This window comes from Oncorhynchus keta, chromosome 33 (genome assembly GCF_023373465.1).
Source record: "Oncorhynchus keta strain PuntledgeMale-10-30-2019 chromosome 33, Oket_V2, whole genome shotgun sequence".
In the NCBI taxonomy this organism is placed as follows: domain Eukaryota; kingdom Metazoa; phylum Chordata; class Actinopteri; order Salmoniformes; family Salmonidae; genus Oncorhynchus; species Oncorhynchus keta.
In genome coordinates, this window is record NC_068453.1 from 19,901,143 (window position 1) to 19,927,279 (window position 26,137).

A 26,137-nucleotide genomic window follows, 5' to 3' on the forward strand; every position below is an offset into this window, starting at 1 on the left:
AGATCTGGTTTCGACCCTCTGTCTGTTCTGACTACCAGCCTGCCTATCCCCTTGTACTGTTATAGACTCAGATCTGGTTTCTGACCCCTGTCTGGCCTGACTTTGAGACTGCCTATCCCCTTGTACTGTTATAGACTCAGATCTGGTTTCGACCCTCTGTCTGTTCTGACTACCAGCCTGCCTATCCCCTTGTACTGTTATAGACTCAGATCTGGTTTCTGACCCTGTGTCTGTTCTGACTACCAGCCTGCCTATCCCCTTGTACTGTTATAGACTCAGATCTGGTTTCGACCATCTGTCTGTTCTGACTACCAGCCTGCCTATCCCCTTGTACTGTTATAGACTCAGATCTGGTTTCTGACCCTGTGTCTGTTCTGACTACCAGCCTGCCTATCCCCTTGTACTGTTATAGACTCAGATCTGGTTTCTGACCCTGTGTCTGTTCTGACTACCAGCCTGCCTATCCCCTTGTACTGTTATAGACTCAGATCTGGTTTCTGACCCTGTGTCTGTTCTGACTACCAGCCTGCCTATCCCCTTGTACTGTTATAGACTCAGATCTGGTTTCTGACCCTGTGTCTGTTCTGACTACCAGCCTGCCTATCCCCTTGTACTGTTATAGACTCAGATCTGGTTTCTGACCCTCTGTCTGTTCTGACTACCAGCCTGCCTATCCCCTTGTACTGTTATAGACTCAGATCTGGTTTCTGACCCCTGCCTGGCCTGACTACCAGCCTGCCTATCCCCTTGTACTGTTATAGACTCAGATCTGGTTTCGACCATCTGTCTGTTCTGACTACCAGCCTGCCTATCCCCTTGTACTGTTATAGACTCAGATCTGGTTTCGACCATCTGTCTGTTCTGACTACCAGCCTGCCTATCCCCTTGTACTGTTATAGACTCAGATCTGGTTTCTGACCCTGTGTCTGTTCTGACTACCAGCCTGCCTATCCCCTTGTACTGTTATAGACTCAGATCTGGTTTCGACCCTGTGTCTGTTCTGACTACCAGCCTGCCTATCCCCTTGTACTGTTATAGACTCAGATCTGGTTTCGACCCTCTGTCTGTTCTGACTACCAGCCTGCCTATCCCCTTGTACTGTTATAGACTCAGATCTGGTTTCTGACCCTGTGTCTGTTCTGACTACCAGCCTGCCTATCCCCTTGTACTGTTATAGACTCAGATCTGGTTTCGACCATCTGTCTGTTCTGACTACCAGCCTGCCTATCCCCTTGTACTGTTATAGACTCAGATCTGGTTTCGACCCTGTGTCTGTTCTGACTACCAGCCTGCCTATCCCCTTGTACTGTTATAGACTCAGATCTGGTTTCGACCCTCTGTCTGTTCTGCCTACCAGCCTGCCTATCCCCTTGTACTGTTATAGACTCAGATCTGGTTTCTGACCCTCTGTCTGTTCTGACTACCAGCCTGCCCATCCCCTTGTACTGTTATAGACTCAGATCTGGTTTCTGACCCTGTGTCTGTTCTGACTACCAGCCTGCCTATCCCCTTGTACTGTTATAGACTCAGATCTGGTTTCTGACCCTCTGTCTGTTCTGCCTACCAGCCTGCCTATCCCCTTGTACTGTTATAGACTCAGATCTGGTTTCGACCATCTGTCTGTTCTGACTACCAGCCTGCCTATCCCCTTGTACTGTTATAGACTCAGATCTGGTTTCTGACCCTGTGTCTGTTCTGACTACCAGCCTGCCTATCCCCTTGTACTGTTATAGACTCAGATCTGGTTTCGACCATCTGTCTGTTCTGACTACCAGCCTGCCTATCCCCTTGTACTGTTATAGACTCAGATCTGGTTTCGACCATCTGTCTGTTCTGACTACCAGCCTGCCTATCCCCTTGTACTGTTATAGACTCAGATCTGGTTTCGACCATCTGTCTGTTCTGACTACCAGCCTGCCTATCCCCTTGTACTGTTATAGACTCAGATCTGGTTTCGACCATCTGTCTGTTCTGACTACCAGCCTGCCTATCCCCTTGTACTGTTATAGACTCAGATCTGGTTTCTGACCCTGTGTCTGTTCTGACTACCAGCCTGCCTATCCCCTTGTACTGTTATAGACTCAGATCTGGTTTCGACCCTGTGTCTGTTCTGACTACCAGCCTGCCTATCCCCTTGTACTGTTATAGACTCAGATCTGGTTTCTGACCCTGTGTCTGTTCTGACTACCAGCCTGCCTATCCCCTTGTACTGTTATAGACTCAGATCTGGTTTCGACCCTGTGTCTGTTCTGACTACCAGCCTGCCTATCCCCTTGTACTGTTATAGACTCAGATCTGGTTTCTGACCCTGTGTCTGTTCTGACTACCAGCCTGCCTATCCCCTTGTACTGTTATAGACTCAGATCTGGTTTCGACCCTGTGTCTGTTCTGACTACCAGCCTGCCTATCCCCTTGTACTGTTATAGACTCAGATCTGGTTTCTGACCCTGTGTCTGTTCTGACTACCAGCCTGCCTATCCCCTTGTACTGTTATAGACTCAGATCTGGTTTCGACCCTGTGTCTGTTCTGACTACCAGCCTGCCTATCCCCTTGTACTGTTATAGACTCAGATCTGGTTTCTGACCCTGTGTCTGTTCTGACTACCAGCCTGCCTATCCCCTTGTACTGTTATAGACTCAGATCTGGTTTCGACCCTGTGTCTGTTCTGACTACCAGCCTGCCTATCCCCTTGTACTGTTATAGACTCAGATCTGGTTTCTGACCCTGTGTCTGTTCTGACTACCAGCCTGCCTATCCCCTTGTACTGTTATAGACTCAGATCTGGTTTCGACCCTGTGTCTGTTCTGACTACCAGCCTGCCTATCCCCTTGTACTGTTATAGACTCAGATCTGGTTTCTGACCCTGTGTCTGTTCTGACTACCAGCCTGCCTATCCCCTTGTACTGTTATAGACTCAGATCTGGTTTCGACCCTGTGTCTGTTCTGACTACCAGCCTGCCTATCCCCTTGTACTGTTATAGACTCAGATCTGGTTTCGACCATCTGTCTGTTCTGACTACCAGCCTGCCTATCCCCTTGTACTGTTATAGACTCAGATCTGGTTTCTGACCCTGTGTCTGTTCTGACTACCAGCCTGCCTATCCCCTTGTACTGTTATAGACTCAGATCTGGTTTCGACCCTGTGTCTGTTCTGACTACCAGCCTGCCTATCCCCTTGTACTGTTATAGACTCAGATCTGGTTTCTGACCCTGTGTCTGTTCTGACTACCAGCCTGCCTATCCCCTTGTACTGTTATAGACTCAGATCTGGTTTCTGACCCTGTGTCTGTTCTGACTACCAGCCTGCCTATCCCCTTGTACTGTTATAGACTCAGATCTGGTTTCTGACCCTTGCCTGGCCTGACTTCGAGACTGCCTATCGCCTGGTACTGTTTGGACTCTGACCTGGTTTATGAACTCTCGCCTGTCCCCAACCTGCCTTTGCCTACTCCCTTTGTTATAATAAATACCGGAGCTCGGCCATCTGCCTCCTGTGTATGCATTTTGGTCTCGCCTTGTGCCCTTATAGAGAGCTGATGTTCAGGATTTTTAAATAAGAGAGGGAGGGAATCAGAGGTCTGAGACAGTCAGACATTTGAATGTATGTGTCAGTCTCAATGTGAACTGCAAAGGTATAAACAAGTCCTGACTTAAGTGGCACTCCACCTTCAAGACCAACCATCCATTGGCATCAATGTGTTATTCATGCCACGGATCAAGTTTCAAGTCAACTGTGTCATTCAGGATCTTGAGTCAGGATGGTGGCCATGCAGCTCATTCCAGATATGAGCAGAGTGACCTTGAAAGACCTGGTCTGTATATAGTTGATAGATAGAAAGGCAGCGGTATGGCTGCTGAGGTAATTTAATTATCAGACCCTCCACAGGCTAGGGTAATGACTGCTCTCCAACTCCTCCCTAATCCCCTATCCCAGTCCTCTACACAGACAGGCCCTGCCCGGGGCTCTCTGACTGTCTGACACAGGCAGCACTAACTCCTATACCCTGACCCTGTCTGTAGTCCCAGCCTGCTGGCATACAATACTGTAATATACAGTCCCTTTGGAAAGTATTCAGACCGCTTGACTTTTCCCACATTTTTCTTACATTACAGCCTTGTTCTAAAATTGATTAAATAAATAAAAATGTCCTCAGCTATCTACACACAATACCCCATAATGACAAAGCAAAAACAGTTTTTTAGAGATTTTTACAACTAAATAAATAAACAGAAATACCTTATTTGCATAAGTATTCGTGCATCCTGTTTCCATCGATTATCCTTGAGATGTTTCTACAACTTGATTGGAGTGCACTTGTGTTAAATTCAAATGATGGGATGTGATTTGGAAAGGCACACACCTGTCTAGTCCCACAGTTGACACTGCATGTCAGAGCAAAAACCAAGCCATGAGGTCTAAAGAATTGTCCATAGAGCTCAGAGACAGGATTATGTCAACAGAGAGATCTGGGGAACGGTATCAAAACATTTCTGCAGCATTAAAGGTCCCCAAGAACACAGTGGCCTCCATCATTCTTAAATGGAAGAAGTTTCCTAGAGCGGGCCCCCTGGCCAAACTGAGCAATCGGGGGAGAAGGGCCTTGGTCAGGGAGGTGACCAAGAACCCAATGGTCACTCTGACAGAGCTCTAGAGTTCCTCTGTGGAGATGAGGGAGACTTCCAGAACGATAACCATGTCTGCAGCTCTCCACCAATCAGGCCTTTATGGTAGAGTGGTCAGATAGTAGCCACTCCTCAGTTAAAGGCACAAGACAACTCGCTTGGAGTTTGCCAAAAGGTACTGAAAGACTCGGACTTGAACCCAATCGAACATCTCTGAAGAGACCTGAACTAGTTGTGACACAATGCTCCCCATCCAACCTGACAGAGATTGAGAGGATCTGCAGAGAAGAATGGGAGAAACTCCCCAAATACAGGTGTGCCAAGCTTGTAGCGTTATACCCAAGAAGAAGACTCGAAGCTGTAATCACTGCCAAAGCTGCTTCAACAAAGTACTGAGTAAGGGGTCTGAATACTTATGTAAATGTGATATTTTAGTTTTTTATTTGTAATACATTTGCAAAAAAAAAGTTAAAAAAAATGTTTTTGCTTTGTTATTATGGGGAATTGTGTGTAGATTAATTTTAGTATAAGGCTGTAAAGTAACAAAATGTGGAAAAACTCTAGGGGGGTGTGTGTGTGTGTGTGTGTGTGTGTGTGTGTGTGTGTGTGTGTGTGTGTGTGTGTGTGTGTGTGTGTGTGTGTGTGTGTGTGTGTGTGTGTGTGTGTGTGTGTGTGTGTGGACGTTCATGTGTGTGCGTGTGTTAATATAGCTCTTCATTCCTCTCACGTCGGTGTCCTCTGAGTCCAGGATGGCTCTTGAGGTGTAAAGGGGGCCGTCCTCTCTCCATGAAAACATCTTTATTAATTTCCCCTCTTGAGAGAGATAGGAGGTGACCCCAGACTAGAGGTCGACCGATTAATCGGAATGGCCGATCATTTAGGGCCGATTTCAAGTTTTCATAACAATCGGTAATCATTGTAGCCGATTACTTTGCACTCCAGAGGAGACTGTGTGGCAGGCTGACCACCTGTTACGCGAGTGCAGCAAGAAGCCAAGGTAAGTTGCTAGCTAGCATTAAACTTATCTTATAAAAAAACAATAAATCTTAACATAATCACTAGTAAACTACACATGGTTGATGATATTACTAGTTTATCTAGCTTGTCCTGCGTTGAATATAATCGATGCGGTGCCTATTAATTTCTCATCTAATCACAGCCTACTCCGCCAAACGGGTGATGATTTAACAAGCGCATTCGTGAAAAAAGCACTGTCGTTGCACCAATGTGTACCTAACCATAAACATCAATGCTTTATTTAAAATCAATACACAAGTATATATTTTAAACCTGCATATTTAGTTAACAATAATTTATTTTAACTAGGGAAATTGTGTCACTTCAGTGTCTCTTCGCGTTCCATGCAAGCAGTCAGGGTATATGCAGCAGTTTGGGCTGCCTGGCTCGTTGCGCACAGTGTGAAGACAATATATTCCTAAAAAAGACCGTAATTAATTAGCCAGAATTGTACATAATTATGACATAACATTCAAGCCTATCAACTCCCGAGATTAGGCTGGTGTAACCGATGTGAAATGGATAGCTAGTTAGCGGGGTGCACGCTAATAGCGTATCAGCGTTGAAAAATCATAATCAGTCGACCTCTACCCCTGACCCTCTCAGACGTCCCGGAACGTAGACCTGGCTGTGGGGACTGACTGTCTCCTCTCAGTCAAACCACTGAAGAGCCAAAATGCCCACTATACACATCGCAGGGGAGCCACACCATCTTGTGGGCGGAGGAGAGTTAGCTTCCTTGCTCGGTCTACGTCTCTGCTTTGAATTTTTGGTGTTTAGTCAGACACAAAGTAGCTGTTCACTTCCACCTCCGGTCAAGTGATATCCTATAATATAGTATAGTGAGTTGTGAAGATGACATGATTAGATAGGCACTGTGAAAAGTGGTTATTTTAGATGAAGCCCCCCCCCCCCTTCTCTCCCTTCCTCCCTCTTCTCTCCTCTCTCCTATCCAAGCATCTGTGCAGAGTCAGTGGTGTTGGCATGTGCTAATGACCCCAGCAGGGTGTGTGTGTGTGTGTGTGTGTTTGTGTTTGTGTGTGTGTTTGTGTGTGTGCGCCAACAGAGAGTGGAAGGAGCACCTGCGCATGTTGAAAAGAGCCTGCTGGTCCTACCTTATGAACAGCACCACATCCTCCTGGCTGGATTGATAGAGCTTTCAGGCAGCTTCCTGCCCGTGGAACAGAGAGAGAGAGTGTAACGAGAGAGTGTAACGAGAGAGTGTAACGAGAGAGTGTAACGAGGCTATCAGATGTAATTCAAGCAAGTGTCTCTTCTCTGTAAGTAAGTCAGAACACTCAGAAATATGTCTGACTCACTAAGAATTCTTTGAACAGTATAACACCCATGGGTAGTGTGGAAATGACTATGACGGGGACATGATAACCATACAGACTGGACTATTCCTAGGATGGAAGACAATGCAGGTGGCAGACAGGCTGAGTTGGGAATCGACTATGACATATAATATCTCAATTTACAGGGGTTCAGGAAGGGCTTGGACTGTCAAAGTATATCTTAAAATGTTGACCTTTTGGAGATTGGCTGCCTTTTTCTCTCCCCACTCCTCTTTCTCCTGCCCTCTCTTCTTCTCTTCACCTTTCTTTCTCTGTATCTCTCTTCCTGTCCCTGCTGACCCTCTGACTCCCCACTCCTCTTTCTCCTGCTCTCTCTTCTTCTCTTCACCTTTCTTTCTCTGTATCTCTCTTCCTGTCCCTGCTGACCCTCTGACTCCCCACTCCTCACAGCTAGCATTCTTCGGGAAGACAAACTCTTCACTTCAGGCTCTCTTCATGAACTTGGCAGGTGGGAGCTAGGTTGTTCATTTATTTCCCCCTCCAAGAGAATCATTCCTCTCCTCACGGGCCACTAGACAGAAGTCAGGCCAAGATTATTTCATGAAATGTTTTTTGTTGGGTTTTTTGTCCAGTTATTTTTTTCAACTTTTTTGGAGCGGACCCCTCTCTCTTTCTTTTTGGAATTGGCAACACTTTGTGTTCATCTCAGTCTGATTGGCTGGAGCCTCTTAGTCCCCAAAGCTTCCAGAACAAAGCCTGTTGACTATATCAGCCAGCTATATCAGGTGGATGACAAAGTCTAGGAGAGAGAGGAAACCAGGATGAAATATTTATTTTGCAGACTGGCTGTGTGGCAGCCATTTGCTGTTATGTTGTGTCTCACTGCCTTGGTCTAGCTAGCTAACGTAGTCTGTTTGTTAGTTTGATTTGTTTGTTAGCATGGATTCGTTTTTGGTTTCTTGTGACTTTTCATGTGAAAAAGGGAAATGTTTTTCTGTGACTCCTGACTTCAAGGCTCATTACATCTAACCATGCAGTGGTGTACTGTGGCCTTGTTTTCTCTACGTTTTTCTGTGACTCCTGACTTCAAGGCTCATTACATCTAACCATGCAGTGGTGTACTGTGGCCTTGTTTTCTCTACGTTTTTCTGTGACTCCTGACTTCAAGGCTCATTACATCTAACCATGCAGTGGTGTACTGTGGCCTTGTTTTCTCTACGTTTTTCTGTGACTCCTGACTTCAAGGCTCATTACATCTAACCATGCAGTGGTGTACTGTGGCCTTGTTTTCTCTACGTTTTTCTGTGACTCCTGACTTCAAGGCTCATTACATCTAACCATGCAGTGGTGTACTGTGGCCTTGTTTTCTCTACGTTTTTCTGTGACTCCTGACTTCAAGGCTCATTACATCTAACCATGCAGTGGTGTACTGTGGCCTTGTTTTCTCTACGTTTTTCTGTGACTCCTGACTTCAAGGCTCATTACATCTAACCATGCAGTGGTGTACTGTGGCCTTGTTTTCTCTACGTTTTCTGTGACTCCTGACTTCAAGGCTCATTACATCTAACCATGCAGTGGTGTACTGTGGCCTTGTTTTCTCTACGTTTTTCTGTGACTCCTGACTTCAAGGCTCATTACATCTAACCATGCAGTGGTGTACTGTGGCCTTGTTTTCTCTACGTTTTCTGTGACTCCTGACTTCAAGGCTCATTACATCTAACCATGCAGTGGTGTACTGTGGCCTTGTTTTCTCTACGTTTTTCTGTGACTCCTGACTTCAAGGCTCATTACATCTAACCATGCAGTGGTGTACTGTGGCCTTGTTTTCTCTACGTTTTTCTGTGACTCCTGACTTCAAGGCTCATTACATCTAACCATGCAGTGGTGTACTGTGGCCTTGTTTTCTCTACGTTTTTGTTGTTGTTGTTTTACCATTCGCTGCATATTTACGATAACAGGACATAAAATGTTGCCATGGGAACAGACCCACCCCGGGACAACAGAAGGCATTAAGGCACCGAACCACAGAGGAGAAAGCCTTCCAGCCAATCAGCAAACAGCTCACTGTTGCCAAGGTGTTGTCGAGATGAGAGATAGGATTGAGATAAGAAGTGAATGCGTACAGTGTGTTTGCACCTTTCAATAGCTCATAGTTCTGTTTGGATTTCCACGTTTTTCTCTCTGTCCATAGTCCAGTAACATCCCTTATAGAAGTCCGAGAGCATGACGGCGCACATTGCCATTCCATGATGAAATATTCTATCTGATTGATCCTTTTCATGCAAGACGTTTCCTCTGCCTGCTGAGACTGGAACAGCTCTTTACCCTCCAACCCCTAGGGGCAGTAATTTATAGCCCTGTTTAGTCACTAACCATTTTACAGCTACCTGCATTTAATGTTCACAGAGTCATTACGATCAGCTAGCTTGACTCTCACCTAGACGACGATCCGCGGCTTTTCACTGTTGTCCTCTTTCCCTTAGTTCCCTCCTCTCTGAGAACTCAGTGAGATCTATCACTGACAGACTGCATGCTATGGCTAGTCAGACACTGGAGGTGTTAACTGGGCTGCAGTTTGCAGTCTACAGCTGTGTTGTTAGAACAGCCTCTGTGGAGCTGAGGTGTTGGTGTGTGTGTGTGTGTGTGTGTGTTTGTTTGAGAAGCTGTGGGGTGAGCTCGTCAGGGAGATGGAAGATAATCTCCAACCCCCCTCTTTTCCTCCCTTTCCTGTCTTCCTGAGACCACTGTCTCCACGCAGCGTCGCTCCTATCCATCCATACGCAATACACACACCCAAATGCACACACACACACACGGCCACAGATAGGTGGGCTTAACAACCACAGTTTTCTGACCGAGACTCAAGCTTCTAGCCAAACAAGCCAACTTGTAAGGAAGCTTAGATCAGGTGAAGTTAATCATTAACACAGCCTGCTGTCTGTTTGCTTTTCGTTGCCTTGTCGCTGGGCTGGCTACAATGTCCGACAGCCCTGTGTGTCATCACAAACTCCATGCGCCTCCCACTCCACATTTTTTATCAGCTTAACAAGGCCTATTTCCATCATGTAGTTCACAGTTGGTTCTGTCTGTTGTTAATTGAACCGTTGAACTCCCTTCTTCTACTTTAGCCCACCGAAGGACACCCATTGTTTTTTAAATTGGAAAAGTTGACAGAGCTCCATTGTAAGACTTTTGTGAATACTGGTTTCAAGGTCAGTTGAAGCTAATGCATGAGTTGGGAGTTTCAGGGCCTCCAGTATGTGGGAGGGCGGGGGTTCAGGGTCAGAACCTAAGTGGTTCTTGAAAAATGGAATTAAACCACACCAAACCAAGCCTCTACTGCCAGGGTGACTCTTTTGAGGTACACAAGCCCATGCTAATACAGTCCTCCACTGTATATAATGTATAAACCAAATATTTATAGTGCATTCGGAAAAGTATTCAGACTCCTTGACTTTTTTCACATTTTGTTATGTTACAGCCTTATTCTAAAATATATTAAATTGTTTTTTCCCCTCATCAATCTACAAACAATACCACATAATGACAAAGAAAAAACTGTTTTTAGAAATGTTTGCAAATGTATGAAAAAAAAAAGCGAGACTATTGTTTGTAAGAGCAGAAGGGGAGGTAGTGGGTGGTAACATGTCAAAGAGCGGCTCTATCAAGGAGAGAGAGAGAGAGAGAGAGAGAGAGAGAGAGAGAGAGAGAGAGAGAGAGAGAGAGAGAGAGAGAGAGAGAGAGAGAGAGAGAGAGAGAGAGAGAGAGAGAGAGGAGAGAGGGAGAGGGAGAGGGAGAGAGAGGAGAGAGAGAGAGAGGGGGAGAGAGAGAGAGAGAGAGAGAGAGAGAGAGAGAGAGAGAGAGAGAGAGAGACTTTATATACTACAAATAGATGATATGTGTACTATATGTGAATGTATGAATGTATGGTTTAGTACAAGTAAGAGAGAGACTATTGTTTTTAAGAGCTGAAGGGGAGGTAGTGGGTGGTAACATGTCAAATAGTGGCTCTATCAAGGAGAGAGAGAGAGAGAGAGAGAGAGAGAGAGAGAGAGAAGGGGAGGGGGCTGGAGTAGGACGGCGGGAAGAGTGGGAGGGAGTGTCAGAGAGAGGAAGAGAGAGATGAAACAAGCAAGCAAGGGAATCAGAGCTTGCCTGCCTGAGCTGTGTTGTGTTTGGTGCGTGAGCACTAGCTGATCCATCAACGTGCGAAAGGGACCTCGCTCAGCGTTCATCCCCAGCCTCGATCCCCCTCAACTTCCCCAGAGCCCTTCCAGAAACCTCCCTAGGCGGTAAGGAGGACCCAGGCTTGAGCACGTGCTGCCAGGTAAGACACAGAGTATGTAGGCTCTTCGCTGAGAGAGATACTTTACAGAGAACAGATTGTGAAAGCACTTAGCGGTGCCTGTGTAGACTCGGGAGGTGATTCCTTAGACATGATGATCTTAATAGAATGGATGTGGCTTGTAAGGGGAGAGGTGAAAGGTGTTGTTTCTCATCTGTGTCTGTGAGTGTGTCAGTGTGTGTTTGTGCATGTCAGCTGATGAGGGTCACAGGGCATATGTAACCTGATTGGAACAGGTCAGCTTTGATGTGAGAGCAGTCAGTTTGTTTCTGACTCTAGCTCCTCTTTAATGGCAGATGTCAAGGGACATCAATACATCAATACCTCCATTTACAGAAGAAAAAAACTAAACAGTTTTTGATTTGGATCCCTTTTACTAAATTGGCAACTTAATAGCTGTTGTTTCCGTTGTTTTCTGATGTATTTCATTGCTCTCTTTTCCTCACGAATGTGGTGAAGTGCTTGTTAGATATCGTCATCATCTCAGGAGTTTGTCTCAGAGCACGAATAAAGGATTACTGTATGTATTTTCTCACCTCACTCCTGCTCAAAGACTGGCATGCCGTCTTTCTCCCGTTCCACGAAAGCCGACAGCAAATGGCTCTGTGTTTGTGAATGCACGATATATGTGTGTGTGTGTGTGAGTGAATGCATGCACGTGCATGTGTGTCTGTGTTTTTGCATTTGTGTGTGTATATGCATCTGGGTGTGTGCGTGGTTGTGTGTGACCCGGCTGGACATGGTGGCAGAGTTGAAAGCATCCGTGGCATTAGTGAAAGGCTGGGATGAGCGGAGTCCCACTGGTGTTGGGCTGGGCTTCAGATACAGCGCTGGAACTGGGAGGGAGGGCAGGATATTCAGTCTGGAGCAGCAGAGCCTCTGTCCCCATACGAGACAAAAGACTGGATTCTGCTGACTGAATGATGAATGATTATCAATCACCAAATAGGAAAATGGGGTTTGTCACCAACATAAAATAAAAACAGGGACATTACAAACCCACAGCATACACCAGAACAGAATAGCTTCTCAGTGAGAATCAGCTTTCCTGATATTAAAGGGTAGGATCTATTTTTTTACAGGCAAGATGGATGAGTAGAGTTATTATCATCTAGCCTACCCTCCACATAGGTACCCCTCTTCCCATGGACTGATGGAAGACAGTCGGATGGAGACAGTCATATTAAAATCAGTGGGCCTCCTCTCTCTCTCTCTTCCCTCTCTCTCCCCTCTCTCTTCCCTCTCTCCCCTCTCTCTTCCCTCTCTCTTCCCTCTCTCCTCTCTCTCTCTCTTCCCTCTCTTCCCTCTCTCCCCTCTCTCCTCTCTCTCTCCCCTCTCTCCTCTCTCTCTCCCCTCTCCTCTCTCTCTCTCCCCTCTCTCCTCTCTCCCCTCTCTCCTCTCTCTCTCCTCTCTCTCCTCTCTCTCCCCTCTCTCCTCTCTCTCTCCCCTCTCTCCTCTCTCTCTCCCCTCTCTCCTCTCTCTCTTCCCTCTCTCCTCTTTCTCTCCCCTCTCTCTCCCCTCTCTCCTCTCTCTCCCCTCTCTCCTCTCTCTCTCCCTCTCTCCCCTCTCTCCTCTCTCTCTCCCCTCTCTCTTCTCTCTCTCCCCTCTCTCCTCTCTCTCTCCCCTCTCTCCCCTCTCTCCTCTCTCTCTCCTCTCTCTCCCCTCTCTCCTCTCTCTCTCCCCTCTCTCCTCTCTCTCTCCCCTCTCTCCTCTCTCTCTCCCTCTCTCCTCTCTCTCCCCTCTCTCCCCTCTCTCTCCCCTCTCTCCCCTCTCTCTTCCCTCTCTCCTCTCTCTCTCCCCTCTCTCTCCATGCTTCTCCCAGGTCTTTATTTCAGATGAATTGATCCAGTCCTCTTTCTATCCCTCCATTCCTTTCCCTCTACTATAAATAGGTCAAACCCAGAGCACAGATCCAGTGGAACGGTGATTAACATTCACAGTTGTTCCCTCATTTAGAAACATGAAAGAGTGGAAGGTTGTCTTATTGTGGAGCTTCAAACGTCTCCTCTCCATTTCCTTCCATTGTCCTCAGCTGGTGTAATCCATGAAAGCCAATGCACGGCCAGTTCTATTTTTTACACATGAATCAAACCTGTCGGATTTCAATTTAATTTCACCTTTTTGCGCCAGGTCTTTTTTTTGTCTCTCCTGGAGGCTAATCTATAGCATATTCACATCCTCTGTAACAAGCTGGCCTTTGGAAAATGGATTTGCACTTCCAACAGGGGTCAAGGCAGGCTGAACAATGGACTATGGCTCTCCACTCTGGTCTTTTTCAGAGTTATTGTTTCTGTTCATTTTCATAGAAATTTTAAATTAAGAGATATTCAGCTGTTATCTGGTTCATTTTGAATGGGACAATGTTTAGTGATAGATTAGTGGACACTTACTGTTTTATACAATAGATTCCTTGGTTTGTGTGGAACGTTCCTCAATGGATTCTGTTCCAGAATTGTAGTTTCAGCATGTAAGAGCAATACAATGAGATCAGTAAACAGACAGACAGGCTGTGTGTGGTGTGTGTGGTGTGCACGTGCATGCTCGCTCGCATGTTTGTTCATGTCTTTGCATCAATAACTAATGAGCTTCTCTCTGGCGCTCTCACTCAGTTCATACAGTGCTTTTGTTTATCTAGCAGCTCTTCCAGTTAAGTAAATACGTTTGCCTCTGACAAGCAAACGGTAAAGTAGGAGGAGCGTGTGACCTTCATGCAACCTTGGAGTGACATTGGGGGTGTTTCTGGGTTATTTAGTGGTGGCAGAAGAGTATATTTAATTTATTGTGTCATAAATATAACAAAACAGGGCAATAGAGAATGGGAGGGGGAGAAAGAGTACAAGAGAAACAGAGAAAGAGAGAACAAGAGAAAGAGAAAACGAGAGAGACGGACATAGAGAGAATGACAATTTTAGAGAAAGCGAGAGAAGGTAGGACGAAACAAGGTGAATCAGAGAGTGTCACGGAAGAGGCATGTTTAGACAATAGACCTGTGTGTGTTTGTGTGTGTGTGTTTGTGTGTGTGTTTGTGTGCGTGCGTGTGCTCTGACCAGTGTACTACTCTCCCTACTACTTTCCACTCTGCTGGACTTTGTCCTTCCTCTGTGACTCACCACCTCAACACCCACTCTGACTGTCCATCCTTACTGCAGGGAGATGGAGGACAGAACTCAACCTTGCCAAACGCACAGGGTGATGTCTTCGGTCACATTGGTGGTTGCTCTCTCATGAAGCAGTGATCAGAATATTTATTCACAGAATACACTACTTTATTCTTAGGATGGAATTGGATATGAACAGAGATTGATTGTGTGGTTTTCAATAAGTTGGGGTAACTAATGGTAGTTTAAGAATTGGGCACATGACAGCTCCAAAGCAAACAAGGCATGAAGGCGCCTGCCTGTCGAGAGCTGGGCTCATTTAGACACACCCAAGCAGCATGGCCAAACAGCTCCCTGCAGCCAGCAGCCAGTAAATTCAGCACCCCCTCTCTTTGGACAGTTCCTTTTGGTTTAGACACAGCAGTGCTGGTAGTTTCAACAGCCTATAACATCGAACAGCGCTGCCTGCTCAGACACAGCAGTGCTGGGGCTTTCAGCACCCCTCCTCTCCTGGACAGGGCCAATCAGTTCAGCTGCATATTAGAGAGGTGAGAAAGAGGGGTGAGAGATTTCAGCACCACCTTCTCTACACTGCAACAGCCAGTCAGTGGACTGCTAGGTGACAGTGGATTGGCAGGAGACAGGTGCTAAAGAGATGCACACTTACCCCCATGCCAGTGGGCTGAATTGTGTGTGCGTGTGCGTGTGCGTGTGCGTGTGCGTGTGCGTGTGCGTGTGCGTGTGCATGTGCGTGTGCGTGTGCGTGTGCGTGCTTGACCTGAAGCTGCTTCAGAAAATGGGTTATATATAGCAAGCCATAGCGCATTCTACCAATTGACAAGATAACAAAATACATTTCGCAAATCAGAGTGGTAGTATCAGCTAATCTTTTTCCAGTGCTGGAGCTTTCGCCGTTACCCCACAGATTAGGTTTTGACCCTCTGACGAACTGGGAGCCACGCCAGTTAATGTTTTAATCCTGAGAATTAGGAGAATCCCTTGTTCCTGAATGTTGGATTCATGTCTGGGATATGTTTGCACAAACATTGGGTAATGGCTTCAGCTGCTGGTATGTTTGGCTACAGTGAGATTATGGTTTTGATACGGAGCTTTTTCGCTTCTCTGGGCAGTGGATGTTCCATCAGGAAGACGTTAGCCACATGCTTTCCACATGTTAGTGTGTCATCCCACGCACGCACGCACGCATGCACACACACACACACACGCACGCACGCACGCACACACACACACACACGCACGCACGCACGCACGCGCACGCGCACGCCACGCACGCACACACGCACGCACGCACGCACGCACACACACACACACACACACACACACACACACACACACACACACACACACACACACACACACACACACACACACACACACACACACACACACACACACACACACACACACACACACACACACAAATGCCCCATTTCACAGTCCCAATCAATGTCATTAATCATTGCTGTCTGTATTAAAGGTGATGTACGACTCGGCATCGCTTTGTCGATTCACCTTATTGATTTGAATGCAGATTTTTTAAATGTACCTACCTATGACACATGCAAGCCACAGTGGCCATATCATTCTGATTTATAGAGCCAGTTAAAGCCTACCAGGACTATTAATATGTTTTCACTCATTCAATGTGTGGGTTGTTTGAATCTTTAGCATGTCTTGTAACTTCCGTTAAAATCAATAAAGAGTATTTGACAGCTGTGGATTTGGATCCATGTGAGCGTCATGACTCTGTGGAAAAAAAGGCAACAGTACATGAAAACAGATTATTTCTATTTGCCTTAATAGATGAACGATGCTTTGAAACATCGCCCTAAGCTTTGGTGATATGGTCGGTGGGACCGCGCATGGAACCATTGTAGATGGCAGCTGCACAGAATTCTTCTGACCAATGAATATCATCCCAATATCCCAGAGGGGTAAACGTCTCGCCCCCGGCCTGGTTATCACACACTACCAGCACCACACCCCTCTCTCTGGGCTTTACCCCTTCTACACATGTCCCCTAATTGAGACAACATGGGGAAGCCAACCAGGGTCATTTGTATGTTGGAATTAGCATAATTGAATAGGCATGAGTTAAGTGTGTTCCAGTGGTGTGTTAATAACATGGTCAGGGCAACTGAGGCAGGCAAGCACGTGTCACTGTGTTTGTTCAGCTCAACGCTGCTCCAGCAGGGGCATCCATCCGTTCACTCTTTCTCTCTTTCTTGTCCTCTTTTTCCCCTCTACTTCCCTCCCTCTATCCCTCCTGCTGTCCCTGTGCAGTGGAGGTGAATGGGGTCATTTTTCACTCTCCCGAGGACGCCCTTGTTTGTGATAGCTAGCTGGGTGAAGCCAGAGAACTGGGCCTGTGTGTTAACGTCCAGGTTCGCAGCGCTGCCGTGTGGACTTGGCGCCCCGTGTGGGGACCGACTGGCCCCAGGGATTCAGACAGACAGTCGCTGGACTCCAGCCAGTGGTTGATTTCCCCTGTGTGTCACACAGATATGCACGGTGAGAAGTGACATCCTGGCCCTATTGCCTTACCTAGTAGCCCCATCTCCCAGCTCTGACCAAATGTTACCTTTCATTTTAAAAGCTTCTGTCTTTGTAGTGTCTTTCTACCCAGAGTCCACTGGTAAACCCCCACTCAAGTGCAGCCAGTGTATGTACTATATGTCAGCCAGCTGCATAAAAGCAGACGGAAGTCAGAGGGGGCAGGGAGGTGAACTGGAGTGAAAGCAAGGGTATGATGAGGGAGGGAGGGAGGGAGGGAGGGGTAGAAAGAGAGAGTATGACGGTAAGATAGAGGGGGTTGGGGGGGTTTCCATCCCAGCTGTCGTCCTTGTTACTGGGTTTGTGTGAATCAGTGGTCTGACTGCTGCTGCTGCTGCTGCTGCTGCTGTTTCCTCTCCCTCTGTGTCTGAGTGATCAGGTTCCACTCTGGGCAGAACTACCCTGTCTGATTCTGCACAGTGGGACAGCTCTCCGGCCTTAAGACAACACTCAGACTAGCAGTAGCAGTAGTAGTAGTAGTAGTAGTAGTCAGTGGTGGTCAGTGCCAGTATTCTTATCCCTGTTTTGTTTGTTTCTGTTTAAGAAACGTTTTTCAACTGAATCGGCGGAGTGAATACACCCTGATCATAGCAGCCATGTTGTATTCATTCTAGTCTCAATGCACTCTCCTCCTTTCACGATTCACTTCATTTGTGGACTTCAATGAACAACACATAAGCTGTGACCAGGCGAAAAAACCTTTCCAAGCCAAACCATATCATAACCGCTACACACAGCCTACATCTTTGTTACCATATGAGCTAAAGTAACGTCATAGTCAACATAGCTAATAGAACTAATGTGTTAGTAAACCCACTACAATCATGCAGTAACTTTACAGTGTATAGTCAGTAAGCAGTTACACCGGTGGCAACACATTCATAAAACCAAAAGCTTACCTTGATGTGGAAGAATTCCAGTGTTGTGTTGGATAATCATTGCCAGCAAACTAACATAGCATCCCTCTGTTTGAGCAGGATGTTTGAGTAACCAAACTAGCCAGCTGCATTTTCTAGCTAAGTAAGTGAGGGTGAAAAAAATGACAACCTCTCTCTCTCTCTTGCTTCTCCTTAATTTTTGAAGAAATTAATTTGTTGAAAACTGTTAAACTATTGTCTTTCTCTCTCTTTGAGTCAACTACTCACCACATTCAATGCACTGCAGTGCTAGCTAGCTGTAGCTCATGCTTTCAGTACTAGATTCATTCTCTGAACCTTTGATTGGGTGGACAACATGTCAGTTCATGCTGCAAGAGCTCTGATAGGTTGGAAGACGTCCTCCGGAAGTTGTCATAATTTCTATGTAAGTCAATGGAAGGGGGTGAGAACCTAGAGCCTCCTAGGTTTTGTTTTGAAGTCAATGTACCAAGAGGAGGACGGAAGCTAGCTGTCCTCCGGCTACACCATAGTGCTACCCTACAGTGCTGTTGAGGCTACTGTAGATCTTCATTGCAAAACTGTTTGTTTAATTCAATTATTTGGTGACATTTGAATATATTTAGTATAGGTTTTCAATGTTTTACCATTTTTATTTTTCTAAAATTCCCTACGGATTATGGTCCTCCACTTCCTCCACTGGTAGTAGTAGTGGTGGTGGTGGTGGTAGTAGTAGAAGTTGTAGTAGTAGTTTGTTGTATTAGTAGTTGTTGTTTAGTTGTAGTTGTAGTAGTAGGTGTATCAGTAGTTGTTTCTGTAGTGGTGGTAGTAGTAGTAGCAGTAGTAATAGTTGTAATAGTATTATTATTATTAGTTGTAGTAGTTGTAATAGTAGTAATGCCTGACTAGGGGGATAGTATGGATCACCTTATTGCTTCTGTACATTTGGGATACTACTGCTAAATATACTCTCCTTTGAACAGCACTATTTGTGTATTTAAGATCATTCATCTCATACAACCTTCTGTTTGACACTGTCACTTTAATTGATTAGCTTCCTCCAGAAACCAAGGTCAATTTTGTTAGCTCTTCTCTGCTCCCTCCTCCTATGAGATGGGGGTATTGATGACACCTTGACTGAGGCCCCTTCTTGCCACTAGATAATGATGGAGGTTCAACATTTCCCTACAGTGCTGCTTTACATTCACAAGGGTGATAGACAACCAACTCAGGCTTGTATCCTCTCCCAGTAAAAAGCAGCTTAATTAATATCACAGCAGTGTCGTTCTGTCCAAAAAAAGGTTCTGATGGATTGAGATCTCAACATGGGGATCTCCAGTATTAGTTTTTAGAGGGGGAAACAGGTGTTATCTGGAATTGTTTTTTTTTATCCACCAGGAGCAGGGTAGATTGTGTTAAATGGAGAGTAATTACTTCTCTTAGCCGGCCATTGGAGAGGCCTTATCAACCTACTAGCAAGGTCCGATCTGCGAGACACAGATCCCCATTAGAGGTGAAATGCAGCAGCACAGTCTCTCTGTCTCTCTCTCTCTCTCTCTCTCTCTCTCTCTCTCTCTCTCTCTCTCTCTCTCTCTCTCTGTGTCTGTCTGTCTGTCTGTCTCTCTGTCTCTCTCTCTCTCTCTCTCTCTCTCTCTCTCTCTCTCTCTCTCTCTCTCTCTCTGTCTCTGTCTGTCTGTCTCTCTCTCTCTCTCTCTCTCTCTCTCTCTCTCTCTCTCTGTCTCTGTCTGTCTGTCTCTCTGTCTCTCTCTCTCTCTCTCTCTCTCTCTCTCTCTCTCTCTCTCTCTCTCTCTCTCACACACACACATGCTTTCTTAAAAAAATAACACCCTTACCTCTCTATCTTGTACACACACACAGTCTTTCCGTCTAATCTTTTGACATATCGGCTCATTTTTACCTCATTTGCAAGGCTGTCAAGGAAAAAACTCAGCATCAAAGGTAAATCCGGCATCAGGGGGAACTTTCAATGCCCCATTGTAATACTTTTCTTAAACGAGCAGAACTGAATTGAGCATGGGCAATTACATTGACTTCTCTCTCTCTCACCTCCTCCCTGCTAGGACGGCTGCTTGGAGCTGGGGAGAGGAGGGTGTAGAGGGGTGCGGAGGGGTGCGGAGGGGTGCGGAGGGGTGCGCGTGCAATCTTCATGATTAACACCAGGAGATACGTTCCATGTATTATTCATCTTTCATCACCTCCGCTGAACGGAGGCTGGCAAATCTTCAGGGCACATTGTTCCTGAAAAAGTAAGCCAAATTAGCACATCGATAACATCAACTCTCAGGCAAAGACTCTCTCTCCTATTCCTTCAAATGTGGTGAAGGAGCTTCTCTCTGGTTGTGAAAAGCCTCCAACGCCCCCAAAACTGTTTGTGAACAGAGAGTAAAGATAGTAAAAATAAAGTCATAGCTGCCAGGAAGTCTTGTTACAAACCTGAGGGAGCTCATCTTACTATGGCTAAGCAGCCCTAATAGGTTCAATATCTGGACTATTCCCATTGAAACCCTACCTATTCAAGGTGGTGTGGGACAACTGAGTGAACCTCTTTTCTATGCCGTTTCTTCATGGTTAACTCATTCTAAGTATACTATTTGAGTATTACAAAGATTAGTGTATGCACGCACGCACACACACACACACACGCACGCACGCACGCACGCACACACACACACACACACGCACACACACACACGCACGCACACGCACACGCACACGCACACACACACACATACACATACACATACACATACACATACACATACACATACACATACACACACACACATACATCACCCTGGTCAATTGAAATTCAATCCCAGACCCCTTTGGAAAACAGCCAATATTGTTTTAGCCCCACAGCTGATAATAGCCTCTTTCTCTGTCTCTCTGCCGTAGCTGTCAGTATAAATAACTCCTCTACATCCTGATATGATAAACCCTTTGGAGAAATGATTTACTCAGGATGCAAAGGGAGTGGCAAACACACACTCAAAATAAGATACTGGATTATGATGGTCCGGTTCTTCTTCTTGAATGATCTGTATGCAAACGACGTCTGCCACCCACACTTAATATTTCATTATGTTGATTTATATTCAACATTTGCATTTTTTTCCAGATCCCTTACATCAGTTGCTAATGGTCTGACCCACGCATTCAGAGTCGTGGATAGATGCCTGTGTCCTTGAATGGCTAATGGATGTTTACATAACCTCAAGGTCACAGGTCATAGATGGTCCATCGTCACCTGTTTAATTAAATATCACTCAGGAGTTTGTTGTGTTATTGTAATGGCCGATCCCACACCACATTCACAATGACTAAACGTAATGTACAGTATGTTCATTCACAGAAGGCAGGCTTTATTACAAAAAATGTCACTCTATGTGAGAGCTTTGCTATGGATCTTTTGAAACCATGAAGCAGACACAGTAAGTTGACATGCTGTCTGTCTCTAGACTAGAATCAATGACACAACAATACGAAAAGATCACATGAGGCTGCTGAAGGCTCAAAATAATGGCTGAAACGGAGCACACGGAATGGCATCAAACACATAGAAACCATTGATGTATTTGATACCATTCCACCTACTCCACTCCAGCCATTACCACAAGCCCGTCCTCCCCAATTAAGGTGCCACCAACCTCCTGTGGACTAGATATATGGAGTTACATGAATAATTTACAAAAACTCCTTCCTACCATTTTGCGACCCATCATTGCAACATGGGTTGATATATTAAACCAATACACCCGAGCCATTCAGAATAACTATGAGGTCACCCTGGTACATCACTCTGTAATTTCTCTGTATGAGAGGTTGTCTGGTGTTGCACATGCACATGCACATGTGCGCACACACACACACACACACACACACACACACACACACACACACACACACACACACACACACACACACACACACACACACACACACACACACACACACACACACACACACACACACACACACAGAGGCTTAGCGCCTTGTCTGTGAGATGAATGGCACCCTAGGGACCTGCTTGGACCCCCCTTGACTGGCCCAGGTCCACCCAGCTCAGTGAAACTCTCTGGCCCCCACTCCCTCCACCCTCCATCCCCCCAGCCGTCAATCCAGCTATCCATGTTAAGCCTGAGTGGCACTAAAGAGGAAAGCACCCCTCCCTTCTCTCCCCTCTCCTTCCCAATCTGAGCACCGCTGGCATAAAAATCAAGCACAACATCCAACCTCTCCACCCATACCTACCCTCTAACTCAGCCCCCTGCTGTGTGTGTGTGTGTGTGTGTGTGTGTGTGTGTGTGTGTGTGTGTGTGTGTGTGTGTGTGTGTGTGTGTGTGTGTGTGTGTGTGTGTGTGTGTGTGTGTGTGTGTGCATGCGTGCGTCACCAGTGTCACACAAAAAATTGCAGAGTGAAGAATCCTCCTCAGTATGTTTTTATACAAACGCTCAGACGCTACAGTGATAGCAGTCACATGTTACATTGCCACAAGCAATTAGCTCCAGTATTGTGCTGTTGCTGTGGATGAGGGAGAGGATAAGAGTCTATGTAGATTTATGGATGGCGTTTCTATTTAGTACATGACTCACCCTGCCAGTGTTACAGGGTTATTTAGCTGTAGCTCCTGAGCTTTTAAGATGTAAATCATGAATATCAGCAATGAAACATTGGCTTTAACAACATTGTATTGATACGGACGTTCTGTACGAAGTGCGTCACTTTCTGGTTACACGTTATTGTTGCACTGATGTGCAATCAACTGTACATGCACCCTCTGTATCGATGTGATCCAGCTGTAGTATGAATTATGGCACGGCATGTTTATTTCTAGGGTCTTTGTTGTCTGCTTGCAGTGGGCGTATTGTGTGCCGGTGTGTGTGTAGTACGTTGTAGGACCTCAGTCATGTCCCACGCAGACAGGGGGAGGAGTCACGTTCCACCGCCACACGACATAGTGCTCACAGGGAGTGTCAGACCGCCCTCTACAAACCACCACTGAATTATCGAACCAGACGTCTCCCCAGCCCAGCCACAACGGTGCATGGGATGCTTTTGGTAGGAGCTGTTGAAGTTGATGATGGTTGTACACAATTAGAATATATTATGTAATTAAATCCATTTGCGGGTGTTACCATGTTTCCCTTGTGTACGTTCTGTAGCGGATGTTTTCATCTGCCTTCAGTAGAGTTCTGTTAAATGCACAGCTAAAACTGAGGAGCTCCACATCGTCTGTTTAAATTCATGAAAGCTTTCTAGGGTTGTTGAGAGGATAGGGACGTAGAATGGAACAGCTTGGCCAGTCAGACACATGCCGGTACTTATAATTAGAGATTTTTAACAGCACTTAATGAAGTCCCCAGACACTTTTAAATTAAAAGCAACATTGTTTTGTTTGGGATTTGCTGAAAGAGAGAGAGAGAGAACAAAAGACTGAGGGAGGGAGAGGTGAAAAGGACACTGGAACAAAGAGGCTGGAAGGAAACAAAGTTGCCACTCTCCAGGAGGGGCGGTAATAAGATAAGCTGTACAGCAGCGTGTGTTCAGTCTGCTCACAGATGGCCGTCCTCCTCTCCACCGTCTCTGCCTAGTGGAAAGCATTCCAACCGCTCCCAGCATTTATCTCCTCCTCACAGCCATGCCACAGGGAGCCGGCGCTGCCTCCCCACTCTCTATCCTCCCTCCATCCTCTGGGAGAAGTGTCCCCTGCTAGCCCCAGCCAGCTACTCCTCCGTCTGGGAGGGAGAGTCTCTCCGAGACCCCCTTACACTCCCCCAGACTCCCCCGCTGCCGGCTTATCTCTCCAGACAATGTTGACAGTTCTGGTTTAGTCAACGTTTAAAATGTCTTCTCCTCGCAGTCAAGTGGAACTTTTGCACGGAGGCCTCTCATCTGCAAGTTTACTCACATGGTATAGGTGAAAGTGCTCACTTTCCCTCCCTTGATTTTCAAATAATAAAAGTTTGTGTTCGCCCTGGTTTATTTCGTATTCTTTACCCCAAGGTGACAAGGATAGGTTCTTGGCCCCAAGGTGACAAGGACAGATTCTGCAACCCAAGGTGACAAGGATAGGTTCTGGATCCCAAGGTGACAAGGATAGGTTCTGGATCCCAAGGTGACAAGGATAGGTTCTGGATCCCAAGGTGACAAGGATAGGTTCTGGATCCCAAGGTGACAAGGATAGGTTCTTGACCCCAAGGTGACAAGGATAGGTTCTGGATCCCAAGGTGACAAGGATAGGTTCTGGATCCCAAGGTGACAAGGATAGGTTCTGGATCCCAAGGTGACAAGGATAGGTTCTTGACCCCAAGGTGACAAGGATAGGTTCTGGATCCCAAGGTGACAAGGATAGGTTCTGGATCCCAAGGTGACAAGAATAGGTTCTGGATCCCAAGGTGACAAGGATAGGTTCTGGATCCCAAGGTGACAAGGACAGATTCTGGATCCCAAGGTGACAAGGACAGATTCTGGAACCCAAGGTGACAAGGACAGATTCTGGAACCCAAGGTGACAAGGATAGGTTCTGGATCCCAAGGTGACAAGGATAGGTTCTTGACCCCAAGGTGACAAGGACAGATTCTGGAACCCAAGGTGACAAGGATAGGTTCTGGATCCCAAGGTGACAAGGATAGGTTCTTGACCCCAAGGTGACAAGGATAGGTTCTGGATCCCAAGGTGACAAGGATAGGTTCTGGATCCTAAGGTGACAAGGATAGATACTTATTGTACTTATTGTAGGACAGTTATTTTGGTGAATATTCTGTCCCGTAGAGATATTCTAATTGAAAAGACCATGGCTGGAGGACAAAGACAGGTGTTAAGCAGGTGTTATGGCTTTGACAGAGTGTGGTTCAGTTTTCGTCTTTCCAGGAGAAGGTGTCAATTGGTCCTGGCAAGGTGGCAGCAGTACCGACACAGGAGACTCAGCCAAGGGCATTTGAAGAAAGGGATAGTAATAAACACCAGGCTATATCTTCCTATGACTGTTCTTAACTTTGAATAATACACCTATTACTATATGTGTTTTTAGTCAATGAGGAAATATCAGCTTCTTAGAACCGGAAGCAGACAAGTACTTGTTGTACCAATGAAAGTGAAAGAGGAAATGTGTCACACATCTATTTCTAATGGGACAATGAGAGAGGAAAAAAAGGTATTCACGCCATGCAAGATCCTGGGTTGCCATGGCGCCCGTTATCCGTGTATGATAATCAGATTCCCACTATAGCTGTGAAAGCACGCTCATTCCAGTCTTTCTGGTTGATCCTCGGAACTATACTATTAATTCAGCCCAAGGAATTTGACCCAATGACCTGCTATTTTTATCTGCCCTATCGAGGGAGAGGATCAGCGGGAAGCAGAATGAAAGACTACTGCAGAATGACTACTATGCTACTGTGGGATCTTGTTTTCTGTTTAGTGTCTATACCTGACAGAACTGTGCACTTTCGTTTTCACTTTGGTTGTTTTTGTTTGAGTGTTTTCTGAAAATAAAACTGATAAACACTTTCCATGCTGCGCTTTGGCCCACTCCTTTCGACGAGAGCCATTACAGCTACTATGGCAATAAAATGAATGTTGAGCTCTGCACACACCAGCTCTCTGTTGTCTTTGGCACTATGGTATTATTAGAAAAAGATAGAAATAGAGTGATAGGATGGTTAAGGATAGAGCCAGAAATATGCCCGTGCCTTAGATGCTGTCTAGGTTGAAGAAACCCAGATGGGATTTGATCTGATAACGTGCTGCTGGAGTTTTATTCAGACACTGTTTATCTGGAAGAACACAGTGAGCGGACACAACATTATGGCCGTCTTCCTTATCATTCCTAATGGCTGTTGTATAGTGTCTGTGAAATATCAAAACCCTGAGTGTACAAAACAACCGTATGTAATACTGTTTCACCAAGCCAGCAGCCAGAAGCCTTTCATTTGTTCCATTTCACCCCAGCTCATAGTTATAAGATGTGACATTATTGCTTTTTCAGACCCCTTTAGACTGCAAAATGACCCTGATTTGGTTGAGATTGGAAAAGGCGGGAAGAAATTTTGTCCGAAGTGCAGCCAGGCTTCGTCTATTACATCTATCTTCTGCGCCTCAGTATGACAACTACAGAGCTTCTCCCCCTGGCCCAAGATAAATGACCTTATTACTGCACAGAGCCATTCAAAATAGGATCATGACAAGCGTGGCAAATGCCTTTCCTCAGGAATATACAGACCTGCCAGACAAAGCCTGGGGTATATCACAGCTCCCCAAGATGACCTTGTCAAACACAAATGAG

The 26,137-nt window shown here is 45.9% G+C and overlaps 1 protein-coding gene across 4 annotated transcripts in view; it reads left to right on the top strand.

Moving 5' to 3' along the window:
- Nucleotides 1–26,137, top strand: part of LOC118366363 (synaptotagmin-1-like) — a 225,540-nt gene that overhangs the window by 104,119 nt on the left and 95,284 nt on the right. The window contains exon 1 of one of the 4 annotated variants that reach the window (XM_035748976.2): nucleotides 11,050–11,266. The exons of the other annotated variants lie outside the window; for them this stretch is intronic. The gene's annotated coding sequence lies outside the window, so the exon portion shown is untranslated. Of the gene's footprint in view, nucleotides 1–11,049; nucleotides 11,267–26,137 lie in introns of those variants that run through there. 4 annotated transcript variants of the gene reach the window in all.